At 30.0% G+C, this 14,862-nt stretch overlaps 2 protein-coding genes across 2 annotated transcripts in view; both read left to right on the forward strand.

The window, feature by feature from the left end:
* Nucleotides 1-14,862, forward strand: part of LOC122851987 (GTP-binding protein Di-Ras2) — a 43,530-nt gene that overhangs the window by 9,018 nt on the left and 19,650 nt on the right. The window lies entirely within an intron of this gene.
* The window catches only part of LOC122851986 (doublesex- and mab-3-related transcription factor A2-like), a 45,607-nt gene continuing 38,212 nt past the window's right edge, over nt 7,468-14,862 (forward strand). The window contains exon 1 of the mRNA XM_044151533.1: nt 7,468-7,575. The gene's annotated coding sequence lies outside the window, so the exon portion shown is untranslated. The remainder of the gene's footprint in view (nt 7,576-14,862) is intronic.

Here is a 14,862-nt window from a genome sequence, read left to right on the forward strand (position 1 = left end):
CAGTAAAACTTGCAGCAGTTAATTTTGAATATTGTTTAAATTGATTTTAAAAAGAAGCTGACGTCCATCTGAGAGATGTTACAATTATATATTTAAGATGTACCGATATTCAACTATTAAATACGAGCATAAATTAATTTATAAACTCATATGTACAGTGGTTTCTTACAAATTGTCGGCTGTCTGCAAGGTTCAATTTTAATACATTAATTACAATTGATGAGGGAGGGTAAAAAAAATTATGAAGGCATGACATTGGAGAACAAATCGGGTGCAACCGAATACAATCATTGTTGTCGACTAACTGATTACAACCGAAAAAAAGTCAATTTATACTTATTATCATATAGTAACAATATAATAATAGTACATTTATTTGTTATTTTTTTCAAAATCAATTATTTATTTTTTTTTTTGTCCGAATTACGTAGAGTTAAGGCACGCGATAACTTTCGTTAAAATCAACAAAATGACTTTAAATTAAGCTCAAAAAACGTGATTTTCAAAATTCTATCGCCCTTCAAGGGGTATGTTTTGATTCTATTAGTTAATTTTTTTCTATCTTTGAAATAAAAATGACAAAAATATTTCAAAAATTCTATTTTTAGGGAATTTTACTTTCCTATTGTTTTTGCTTTTCTTCTGGCCCCCCCCCCCCCCCAACCATGGTAGACAACCCCCCCTAAAAAATTTTCTAAGTCCCTTAATCTTAACCAATACGATATATATGGAAAATATAAAGAAAAATATAGAAAAGTGACTGAATATAAAGAAAAAAACGATAAATATAGGAAAATATCAGTAAATATAAACGAGAATATAGGAAAATATCAAAGAAAAATCGCTAAATATAAAGGAAAATATAGAAAAGTGACTGAATATGAAAAAAAAACGATAAATATGGGAACATATCAATTATGCCCCCCCCCCCTCCCCGAAAATTTTCTAAGTCCCTTAATTAATCTAAACACGATGAATATGGAAAATGAAGAAAAATATAGGAAAATAAAGAATATATAAACAAATAAACAAAAATATAGAAAAATCACTGAATATAAAGAAAAATACGATAATTATAGAAAAATATTAGGAAAATATCAGTAAACAAAAAAGAAAAGTATAGCAAAATATCATGGAAAAATCATATTTTTCAACAAAAAAATTAAAAAAAAAATTCTTAACATGATAAATTATTAAATATTCAATTTAAACAAAATATATACGATCACTGGAGGATTAGTGAGAAAAGTTAATGAACAATACCCATCAATAAATAATAAAGAAATAATGATACCAGTAGAAGCTAATATAAAATTCGATGACGATAAGGAAAATAAAAATATACCAAACATTAATTTCGAGTTTAAAAAAATACAAGAAATTGTACATCTACCAATTAATTCATTTGCAGGCAAAATAATTTTAGCGAAAAAAAAAAGAAAACTATTCAATAGTAATAATGACATTATATAGATATCATCGCAATCATAATAGCAATAAATAAAGTGGAATTTATATATGCAATGTCAGGACGGTTATTAAAATAAAGAAAATTTAAATGAAAAAAAGTTTGATTAAACTAAATAAAGATAATAAATTTACCAAAGAAAATATATTTTAGATTGAACTAACTATATGGAATGAAAAGCAGAAAATTTCTAGAGAAAAAAGGGTAATGTGATAGCATTAAAGGAATTAAAAATAAATGAATATAAAAAAATTAAAAAAATATAATGACGACTTCAGCAACAACTAAAACGTTGAATCCTGATTCAACCGAGAGAAAAAAGTAAATAGAATAAATACAATCGAACTCAACATATTTGTAATAAATATTTAACATCGACAGGCTAAAATCATAGTACAACAAAATGAATAAAAACAGAGAGTTTAAAAGGTTAGAAGAAAGCGATTCTGGACATGGAGATGACCCATTAGAAGGAACAAGCAAAATGAATGAAAATTAAATAAATTTTAGCTGTAACAATATTCATTGTAACAATAGAGAATTAAATAAATTTGTAGTCACGAATTTCAATATATATTAAAAAAGAAATTAAAATTCCCCCAGCAGGGAAGGCACAGTTGCTTCAGCAACTGTATGATCACTTTTTTTATTATTTTATGAAAACTATAATTTATTTTGAAAAAAGTCTCGAATAAAAGTTGAAAAATTTTACCACACATGCTTTTTAAATCTTATCCAAAGTATCTAATGACGATTTTGTCAAAAGTTAGAGCGTTTTTCAAAAATTACTAGAGAACTAGGCAAGCAATAACTTTTGATAAAATTGTAATAGAGACTTCGTATTAGGCTTAAACAAACCATCTTTCGAAACTCCATGGCCTCTTATAGGAAAGGGCATTATCCGTTCAGTCACTTTTTTGTTTTTTTCTATAGAAATTATTTCTTATAAAAACTAAATTTTAAAAAGAAAAAAAAATCGGTTTTTTTTAATTTTTAATAAAAAATGTGATTCATAGATCAAAATTTTTTTAGACTGGCGATAGATTTTTCGAATACGGATGTTTTAAGCCTAACAGGAAGTCCATATTACTATTCCATCACGAGTCATACTTTGCCTAAAAAATGAAAACGGCACAAGCTATAACTCAAAATAGAGTAGTCACAGAGGTTTCATATTAGATTTAAAATAATTGTTCTTTTTAAATTCTATACCTTTTTTAAATAAATTTTTTTCGTACGAATGGTATTTTTCGTGAAAAAAAAAAAAAATTAGTTTTTTTTTTTTTTCATTTTTGGAGAAAATAAAAAAATGACTGAATAAATAAGGTTTTCCTTTATTCGGTGCGATAGAATTTTCAGAGACGCTTTTTTTACGCCAAATCCGAAGTCATTACGACAATTAGTTCAGAAGTTATGAACGTTCTTTTTTTTGGGGAGATAAATCCAATACTACGGTTGAGCCTTTTCGGCTCCTAGCTTCCGTAAAAAATCAATTAGACTAGTTAGTAATTGCCCATAGCCCGCCAGATTATTGAAAATTTTGATTTTCGTCATACGTGATTTCAAACGATGTTATTTTGACATTTACATATTATAAATTTTGGTTGGTTTTTTGACACGGAAGTTTCGGAAAAAATCCGAAGATATTATAAAACAATCTGGAGGTTGCAGCTCCGTATATATCTTAAACGTTAAATTTTTATTAGGAAGCTCTATTTTCAGAAGTCTCAATACCGTAAGAATCCGGAGCGATTCCAGAGATATCCGGAGTTATTCCGAGAAATTATTTGCACCAGGGATAATACGATTTCATATATTATAATGGAGCTGAAAACTAGTGATGCCGCGATAGACGAGAGAACTCGAGACAAGACGAGAGAGAGGTGACGAGAGACCATAAAATTCGAGACGAGAGACGAATTTTCTCTCGTCGCGAGCCCCCACGGAAATAATATATAAAAAATATATAATTGGAAATATAGGTATATATTTTTTATATATTTTATATATATTATTTGTATATATTTTATATATTTTTTATACGTTTCCGGCCAATTGTATTGTATATTAATAATATAAAACTTATATATTTTTTATTTGTTATATACAGAGCCGGGAAGTTCGTCTGTTATTTCAGCTTGCCGTAAATACCATGGCAACATGGTGAAATATAGTTTAAAAAAAAGACGATGAACCTCGTACATGGAAAAAATGGCCTTTTTTTTTTTGGCCTCTTAAAATCGGCCTCATATTTTTGGCCTCTTTAAAATGGCCTTAAAAAATGGCCTTATTTTTTTTTGGCTTCTTAAAAATGGCCTCAAAAATGACCTTATTTTTTTTTTTGGCTTTTTTAAGTTAAGTTCATTCTGCTACTGTAGCTGTCTACCATTACCGGTACAATAGACCGTGCCTGCAGCGGGAACATTTTTTCAGTGCACAATGCGAGCGATAGAGTTTTTTAAGACGCAAAATATAAGCCTAACACAAAGTCTCTATTCGAATTCTACGTTGAGTTATTCATTGCTTAATTTCCCAAAATTGTTAAAAAATTTAAAAAATGATATTTATAATCAGCAAATTAAGAAAAAATAGTGTTTCACTTTATTCAGTTTTTTTCTGAAATAAAATTTGTATACATGAATCACTAAAAAAAATACTCATTGAAGACAATGAAACAGTTCGTTGCCACACAACAGTAATCTTTTTAGTATATATGGCTAGTTTTATCTCAAATTTAAATTCTGAAAATGGATTTCTCCAGAATATTATCTAGTGAATACTATTCCACACGTATTCTTTTTTTTTTTATTTTTTACATTTTCAGTCATGATTTTCTGAAATTTGAATATTTTTCTATACCAAAGTACCAGGTTTCGCATGCTTTTTATTAAAAAACGGATGAATTTATCGAAAAAAACTTAAAAGAAGAAAAGGTCATATTTTTGTTTATATTTTGAAATAAAAATACTTAAAAAATTGTTTAAACAACTATACTACCATAGTTTTACAAATTAACAATTAAAATCCATTTTTTCTCAAGCTTGGATCCTTTTTTTTAATTTTTTTATTTCTTTTTTCATAAATAAATAATCGTCAGTCATAGTGATGCCGCGATACGATACGATACAATATGAGGCCCCATATCATATGGTATCGTATTTTTCAAGGGCCATACGTCTCGTATCGTATCATATCGTCATATCGACGATATTGTAAAAAAAAAATTCAGTTTCTGTTGTATTTTTTCGAAATTTTATATATTTTTTTTCTCAGTACGACATTTGTATATATGTATTTTATTTTTATTACTTCTACCATGTGTACTTCGGCATCTGGATTTTTTTTATCGTTTTCAATGATGACCAATATATTTTCGAGGAAATACTAAGTTTTCAAAGAGATACAATTGAGAAACTTCGATGGAATCTCAGAGTCAAGGTGTGCAGATTAGTTTCCCGGCATGAAGGCTCATAAAATATTTTGAACAATGCTCCCGAGTGGAAATTTCAGTCCGATTCGGATCCAGGTCGGATCCGGTTTACCTGATTACATATCCGAATCGGATCAGGCTGGCCGGATCCGATTCGGACTGAAAATGTAACGCCGGCTAGGCTCCGAATCGGATCCGGTTACAATAAGGACACCGTGGCTAAATCGGATACCAAATTATGTATCCGAAATTACATTTAAATCGGATCCGATTTTACATCCTAAACGGATCCGATTTTACATCTAAAACGGATCCGATTTTACATCCAAATTGGATCCGATTTTACATTCAAATCGGATCCGATTTTACATTTGCTTTTTTCAATTATTTTTTTTAACAATCATTATTAACAATATTTTTATCTTAGAAAATTCAACCTAAACTAAACTAAAATTCCGGATTTTGCGGGGATCGATCTCGGGGCTATTCTGTTCAAAGTCGGCAACTATATCCTATTGACCACGGCGGCGTACGTGGAATCCATAAAATCAAAAGTCCTTTACAAGTGTAGAAAGTTATTTCAAAATTACAATAGAAAAACTTGATATGATTAATACTATATATATGCAACAATGTATTTATTATTATCAAAAAATAAAATGACATTCTGAAATTAATTTTTTTTTTTTTTTTTTTTCAAATACTTCTAAGTTGGATCCGTTTCAAATCAGGGAAACCGGATCCGGCTTACCTTAGCCAAGCCTGACCGAATCCGGAAGTTAACTTTGACAAAAAAAACAAACTTCAATTAAAGTCCGGCATTCCGGATCCGATTCGGATCAGGATAGAGTAAGGAAAGCCGGATCCGGTTAGCCTTAGCCAAACCTGACTGAACCCGGAGATAACTTTGAAAAAAAAAATAAGGTCCGATTGAAGTCCGGCAATCTGGATCCAATTCGGATCAGGAAAGAGTAAGGAAAGCCGGATCCGGTTAGCCTTAGCCAAACCTGACTGAACCCGGAGATAACTTTGAAAAAAAAAATAAGGTCCGATTGAAGTCCGGCATTCCAGATCCGATTCGGATCAGGATAGAGTAAGGAAAACCAGATCCGGTTAGCCTTAGCCAAACCTGACCGAACCCGGAGATAACTTTGAAAAGAAAAATAAAGTCCGATTAAAGTCCGGCAATCTGGATCCGATTCGGATCAGGATAGAGTAAGGAAAACCGGATCCGGTTAGCCTTAGCCAAACCTGACTAAACCCGGAGATAACTTTGAAAAAAAAAATAAGGTCCGATTAAAGTCCGGCAATCTGGATCCGATTCGGATCAGGATAGAGTAAGGAAAACTGGATCCGGTTAGCCTTAGCCAAACCTGACTAAACCCGGAGATAACTTTGAAAAAAAAAATAAAGTCCGATTAAAGTCCGGCAATCTGGATCCGATTCGGATCAGGAAAGAGTGAGGAAAGCCGGATCCGGTTAGCCTTAGCCATAACGGATCCGAAAAGGGTCAGGAAACCCGGATCCGGATTACCTTAGCCATACTGGATCCGATTCGGATCAGGATCCGGCCAAGCCGGATTCAATTTCCACTCAGGCTGTTGTGAACAAGGCTTGACCTTGTTGTGAGTCTTGGCAATTCCTACACGGGATGGAAGTTTGAGAAAAAATGATGTTTAATAGTTAATTTATAAAATTACAATTGAAGAGTTGTATGAACAATTTTTTAAAACTGTGAATAAAGATATAACCTTTTTCGATAATGTCAACGGTTTCTCAATAATACGCATGCGAAACCTGGTATTTTGGAAAAAAAAATCAAATTTGAACAAATCATAAATGAAAACTTTTATCAAGAAAAATACGGGAATATTTTTTACTAGAAAATGAAAAAAAAATATTTTTGATGAATCCCTTCTTAAATTTGAATTTCACATAAAGCTAATATATATATATATATATATTATATTATTATACGTAGCTAGTGGTTGATTAGTTCAATTGAGTGCCTTATGCAGCGCTCAAAGCAAAAACAAGAGAGAAGCTCGAGTGAAAGCTGAGAGCGATGCAGATGGCGCGAGAGAACTACACCAATGAGCCACGAGTTACATAGTTTACTATATACAACAGTGTGATGAACAACCCCGGTAGAAATTAAACCTCGTAACCTCGTGTAAACCTTGATTTTATTCTATATTTCTACCAGGGGAGGCGAAGTACGTAACGCTGAACAGTGACAATATTTCTCAATACGTAACAAATGAAGCTTTGCACATTGGCCTTCAGAAAAAATATTTTACACTAGTCGCGTATGTGAGAAATATTGGAGCTGTTCAGCGTTACGTATTTTTACCGAGTTCATCACACTCTTGTAAATAGGATTTATTTCAAAATTCATAACACTGTTGTCTATACTTATACTTGCCAGATCGATAGAAAAAAAAAACGTATATTCTAGGTGATAAGCTGTAACAAAAATATATGCACGCTTCAAATAACGGATACGACGGGGTCCCATCAGTTTCCGGCAATGCAACGTCTTTCAATTAGCAAAGGTCACGCTTTTATCCTGGTTTATTCAGTCTGCTCGAGACAGAGTCTAGAAGAACTACGACCGATTTGGACAGTCATACGTGAACTCAAAGGCCAAGATGTATCACAAATACCAATCATGCTGGTAAGACTTTGATGAAAAACAAAGCTTAAGTTTAAACCCAATCAATGTCAAAATTTATTGAAATAACTTGATCCTTTTTATAATGTTATATATATATATAATTTAGTGTTTAACTTAACCAGGGAAAAATCGGCAGATCAAATCAGATCTAATTTGATCTGACTAGATCAAACTGGATCTGGTTGAATGAATGTTTAAGAAGACAAATTTTTTTTATGTCTCATAATCACTGCAGTGGTTAAGTAGGTAAGGCTATGGAATTTCACAGCAGAAGCGCTGAGTTCAAGTCCGAGTGATGTCAATTATATTTATCGTAAAAGAATATAATTCTTAATTGTATTTCATTAAAACTATAAGAAGAAAAACCAAATTGTTTATTCGAGCATAGACTAATTCGAAATTATTTTCATTAAATTAATAAATTTTTATACAGATCAAGTTAGATCAAGTCAGATCTGAAATTGTCTAATAATCCTTATCTCTGACTTGATCTGATGATTTTTCCCTGGTTGGACTGAATGACGAAAAAACACATTAAGAGCATCATAATATATAATAGTAATTCTTCTGTTAAAGCGTAATAATTTATGATTAAATAAATTAAGAACTTAGGTTCAATTGTGGCCAGAAACTAATTTTATGTGTAACCTGGATTCATTAACAAAAATCAAGTGATATATTGAAACGAGTAAACGCTTTCTTTACACAAAATAGGATATATTCACACTAAAAAAATATCTCTTTCGGTGAGACGTTTGTTTTTTTTTAGAAAAAAAATCCCTATAAATAAAAAATGAATAATCAACGTATAGTTTCAAGTAAAATGAAGAAGAAATTCAAAAGAAAAAAATCAATATATTATTAACTGAAAACTTTAGGCATTACAGAGAAAAAAAAAAACATTTTATTTACAATGAACTGAGACATCAGTTAAATATTTTAACTTTTTAGATAAATTCAAAGCTATCTTCTCTAAAAAAAGGAAGATTAACGTTAAAGAAACATGAATTTCGTAGTGAATAGTAAGGTATATTGTCTTTCAAAAATGTTTTAACGATCGTCAAATCTATTTTTCACATTTGGAAAACTTTTAAATTTAGGTTAGTCAAAAAAAAATCTATTGTCAAGAACAATCTGTTGTTACCGAAATTTCACAAAAATTCAATCGATTTTGATTCATTTTTTACTATTTGGCACAACACAGACTCTTAAAATCGTTTTTTAAAACTTTTTTCTTAATAATAATCGGTTTTTTACTGTAATTGATTTTTATAATTATAATCTCTACAAGCACTCAAAACTCACATCATGGGCCTCCAACCTAAATTTCATCCCCTAAATTGCAAAAGCGTTCTTAGTGCCATCTAGTTTTTACAAATGTTGAAGAATGACGTGGTGATTGATGATAAAAAGGTCATAATTATTAAAATAAACAATAGAATTTTTTTTTATAATTTTTAATTTTTGAGAGAATCACGCCCTCGGCTATAATACTCTGAGTACTCCTGCAAGTTTTGGAGAAAAAAACTTCATTTTTGAATGAAAATCGTTGGATTTCTTTTTTATGTAAACTTTGCAGAAAACTGTAATTTATTAATAATTTTTTTTGTTAATAATAATTTTTGAAAGAGTCATGCCCTCGGCCATGCAATTTTATATAGATCTTCAAAATTTCATGCAGATAAGTTCAATATTCACGAAAATTCTTTGGTTTTTGTGAAGTGAATTTTTCAATAGTATTGTTTCGCCCTAAAACCTACCCTCTTTTGCATTTAAGTTCATCCACTTTATAGGCCAACAGTATCTATCTACACGAAAGATAGGATTTTTCACGGTAGGGATACATAAGTTCCAAAACATTTGTTCCAGTCTGAAAGTTCCAAAATTATTCTTTTTCCAATGCTAAAAGTTCCAACATATCATTTTTCCAATGCCAAAAGTTCCAAAATTATAATTAATTGATAAATTTATTTGTTCTCTTATTTGTTTATCGTGAAGGTTGTCAACTTTATTCTTTTTTCATTTAAAATTTATCATTTATCGCTTGTTTTTTATGTGGATAAATTCATATGAATATGATTTAAAATTTAATATTTTCTTGATTTAAAATTTAATATTTTCTTGATTTAGATTTTTTCCATGCATAATTGACGCTTTTAAATCGATTCTTACGTCTAAGTAAGAAAACCCCATGTATTTTAAACGGGAAACTTCACCCTCTTACAGGGGGTGGCTAGGATGAAAATAAAAATTTCTTATATAGCCCAAAAATTTTTTAAATTTTTTTTTTAACGATATTAGGGGGCGGCACGATGAAAATTTTGCCATCACCCAAATAAGAACCACCCTAATATACAGACTGTCCCATTTTAATTGGATAATGGATTTTTCTTGAAAAATATAGCTCAAATTGAAAAATGATTTAAGTAAAAGTTGTAGGGTGTGGAGGGGGACCCAGAAAAAAAAAGAAAAAATTTAAAAAATCCAAAATGGCGGAGTTTCAGGTATGAACATAGTTTTTTTAAATGGATACTGTATTTTTTTTTTGCACAGAAATGTTTCGTACATCAAAACTAACACTTTTTATTAGAAAAATTTTTCGATAAAATCACTTTTTTTTCAGCCCGATTTTATCTGTTGATGGTTTTTTCTCAAAAAAAAATGGCTTTGATTTGAAAATGATATTTAAAAAAGTTGTAGCGTTTAGGAAGACAAACACGAAAAAGAAAAAAAATTCAAAATGGCGGAGTGAGAAGCATGGATAAAAAAAATGGACTTAGCCAAAAAATTTTCTTTGGAAAAAGTGTTCATCTTGATGCGAACAATTTTGTAGTACAAAAAAATTACACCTAACCTTAAAAAAAAAGATGTTCATACTTTAAACTCCACCATTTTGAACTTTTAAAAAATTTTTTTTTTCTTTTCGTGTTTGTCTTCCTGAACGCTACAACTTTTCTAAATATCATTTTTCAATTTGAGCCATATTTTTTGAGGAAAATCCATCAACAAACAAAATTGGGCAGAAAAAAAAGTGATTTTATTGAAAAACTTTTTAAGTAAGTTTTGATGTAAGAAACACTTTGGTACAAAAAAAAAATATAGTACCCATTTGAAAAAACTATGTTCATACCTGAAACTCCGCCATTTTGAATTTTTTTTGTTTTTTTTTCTGGGTCCCTATCTCCAAACCCTACAACTTTTACTTGAATCATTTTTCAATTTGAGCTATATTTTTCAAGAAAAATCCATTATTCAATTAGAATGGGACAGTCTGTATATACACGTTTAAATTTTTATATTTCCGAAAATTAGTATTCGATTATTATTTATTATTTATTATGGTATTCACGGTCAATTTAAAGTAGACGAATTACAAATATAATTTATTATTAATTTAAACAAAATAAGTGAAATAAAAACAAAACATAAATTTACAATTAATGTCGTATGTGTATCCAAAAGAATGTCAAAATTTTGAAGTATAAAGTTGAATAATTTGCTGGATAAAAAAAAATTTTTTAAAAAATTAGGCGCTATTTCGATACATGGTATAATAATAATATAATAAATAATAAAAACTGCAGCGCCTAATTTTTTTTAAAAATTTTTCTTATCCAGCAAATTATTCAACTTTATACTTCAAAATTTTGACATTCTTTTGGATATTTTACGTCTTTTTTTTTACATGAAACTTTTTTATTTTTTCTGAATTTTCTAGCAAAATTGTTTAAATTAATGGAATTGTTATAAACAAAATTTTTTATAAACAATTTAAAGCCCAATTGCAATTTTTTAATTTTAATATTTTATTTTATTTTATAATATTATTTTATTTTAATTCTTCAGAATTTCGGCCGTGGATGCGCTACGAATGAGAGGAGAAAGAGAATACGCGTCCTTTTTTCCAAATCGACCAGAGGTAATTTTGTCGATATTTTCAATCGCGATTTCCCACCCTTTGAAATACGCTTTGAAATACGCGAAAAACTCTAGAGAACTAAATTGAAGCTAATTTTTTTCCCTACAACTTTTACTAAAACTATTTTCCTCTAAATCCCTTAGTTTTCGCGATATTCCCAAAAAGACCCATTTTTAACCCTTTTTATTTTTTTTTTACCCCTTTTTATCCCGACCATTCGATTTCCCTACAGTTTCCGACACCTATCCTATTTTTTTCTAGTTCAAAATCGAAAATGACAAACTCTGACAAAATGACAAATTTGTAAAATTGTCTTTTGGAACTATATTTTTTTGGAACTATTTTCTTTTGGAACTATATTTTTTTGGAACTATTTTCTTTCGGGACTTTTTTTTTTGGACCTTTTTGTCTGGAACTTTTTGATTGGAACTTTCATTTTGGAACTTTTGTACCCCAATTCACTCATAAAAACTCTCAAATAAAGATAGAAATGTCTTGTCATAAACGGCGATTCCTCTCAGTGTGCTACCGATTTCGTTCCTAAGTTTGATAATGATAGGATAGGGAAAAATACGGAAAAAATTTAAAAATTTATATAAAAATCGGGTGAGGGAGGCAGAATTTTGACGTCTTTTTTGGGTTAAAATTTTTTACGAAACTACGAAATTCAATTTTAATTACTACTTTAATTACGAAAAAAAATGTATATCAGTATATCGTAACTCATAAATATGATAATTTTTTTTATCGATTAACAGTATTTATTAGACCGTTTCAAACGGTTTCAACAGCATTTATTCGGTTATAAAAAAATTGCACAAATAACACTGTTTTCTTTTAAGTGTTCAAAAAATCATAACTTTCGAAATAATCAATCTATTTGAATTCAAGATGATTATTTAGAAAGCTGTATTAAAAATTATTTGTGCCCATTGTTTTCCCCGGCCTCACACGGGCCTTGTGTGTCAAGCCCGTTTGACCAAGCCTCACACGGGACTTGACTTGTGCATATATTCAATTAAAAAAAAAAAATTAATATAGATTTATAAATTGTAAATAGAAATTTTAAATAACAATTATTAGGTTTTGACTATCGTGACAGGCTTTTACAAGGACCATGAATTGACTCTCGAATAAATTCATTCATATAAAAATTTTTGACTGACTCTTTCAGTAATACCCCGGTGGTTGACTTGATAGAGCATTGGAGTTTCACGTGAGTGGCCTAGGATCGATCCCGCGTTACGCCGTTTATTTTCGTTTATATAATTATCGTTAATTTAACTTGTATCGCGCAAAAAATAATAATGACAAATAAATAAATTAATAATAATTGTTTATTTATATTTTTTTATAATTTTTTTGCAAGCTGGTGTCAAGCCCGATACACTAGTCCGACACCAGCAAATACATCGTGAACATTCCAGACTTGGCACAGGCTTGTGTCTCAGGCCTGACACAGGCCGGAGAGCCGGGTGATCAGGCTTGTCCCAGGCTTGTGCCCGTCGTCACTTCCTACCTGAAATTGATTAAAATTCCCAAATAACTAATTAATTCCTATTATCAATAATACATAGTGGTACACTGAAAAAACGTTCCCGCTGCAGGCACGGTACGTTCCTGCTGCCGTAGCAGTAAAGTAGTCTGCGAAGCGCTGTACTGCTGCTGCAGCCGAACATTTTACTGTCGATGAGTTCAGGCGTATTAGCAGTACAAAGAATAGCTGTATGACACGTCTATCGATAAATTAAATGATGTATATATGTATATTATTAATATTAATTATTAATAAATATAATTATATATTACTATTATTATTGAATATGAATTGATTTTAAAATCTTGTATATTATAAAAAAATATGAATAAAGAATATGAAAAAAATATATTTTATTTGAATATAGAATTAAAAAAAAAAAAAATTACATTTTTAATTTACCGTGTAATAATAATAAATTAACTTATTGAATAAACGAAGAAATTGCATGAACTATAATGATAGCATAAAAATAATATTACACGGTAAATTAAAAATGTAAAAAATTTAATTTTTAACGTGAAAAAAAATTTTTTAATTTAACATTAAAAGAAATGTTTAATTGAACATTTAAAAAATTCTAAATTTTAATCCTAACCTATAAGTGATGTCAAAGTCGTAAACCGTATATGACCGCGCATACAGATGTGCGCATTCAGTTGCCACAGCAGTACAGTTTACTGAGAATATACGGGTGCTTACTGTGAATTTACATGGACATCCTGCTACTGTAGCTGTTACCATTACCGGTACAATAGACCGTGCCTGCAGCGGGAACGTTTTTTCAGTGTACACTGGCTAGACTCAGTAAGGTTCGGTAAGATGCACATTTATATTTTTTCAGAACCCCTTCCATTGGCAATTCTATTCGCATTTTATTCAGTCCTATAAGAATCTGACTTATGGGCGGGGTTTGATCGCTCACGCACGCACTTATTGTGTGAAGTCTTATCTGTGAGACAACATGGAGCAGTTCAAACGATTTTACTATAGTATACTATCGTCAACAACTATACCATATAAATTTTTCAATGTAGTTTTAATCGTTTAGATATAGTCCACTATGCGCCACTAGATGTCATTGTAAATAGGTCAGATAGTGGGTATAAGCAGAGTGACCCCATAGATAATTTTTAACTCGGAAGTGACGGAAACCTCTTATATTCACTTCATACGGCGAACACAAAATGTCGGACCAATAGAAGTTCCGTGGCGTCACTCTGCTTATACCCACTCTAGTCAGATCCCTATAGTATATCCCGAGATGAAAAAATCAAGTATTCGAATAGTATTATTGATATTTTATATAGTGTTTGAATTATATCCGGCGATGTTTATGAGGTATTGTGAGAATACTTATGAGTATTTTCGATATTTTGGTGGTATTATGAAAGAAGTAAATGAAGAGCTCGAATATCGGTTCTCGGATACAATTATCCCTGACAGGTATTTTAAATGTTTGAATATTTTAAAAGTCTTTGAAAAGTATTCTGATACCCCAGTTTTTGGGCTTAGAAAAATTTCAATATCATAGCACCGTATTATATAATAAACTCCAATTATTTTTAGAGTTAAATAATTTATTTATGAGTTAATTAATAATTATTCAATAATTTTTTCTATCCTTATATTAACATTTCCAATTTATTCTAGTAATCATGCTGGGGACACCACATCTTTTTCTTACGTACATTTGCCAATAGCTATTTAACTATAATTAATTATGGTAAATGTTGATTAGGAAAGGATGTATAATCAAATAAATCGAGTCGTAATCTAAAATAACGATAGTGAATCTCTTTTTTAGTTTTTTAAATAAATTATATTTGTA

Source organism: Aphidius gifuensis, linkage group LG3 (genome assembly GCF_014905175.1).
Source record: "Aphidius gifuensis isolate YNYX2018 linkage group LG3, ASM1490517v1, whole genome shotgun sequence".
NCBI classification, from domain to species: Eukaryota; Metazoa; Arthropoda; class Insecta; order Hymenoptera; family Braconidae; genus Aphidius; species Aphidius gifuensis.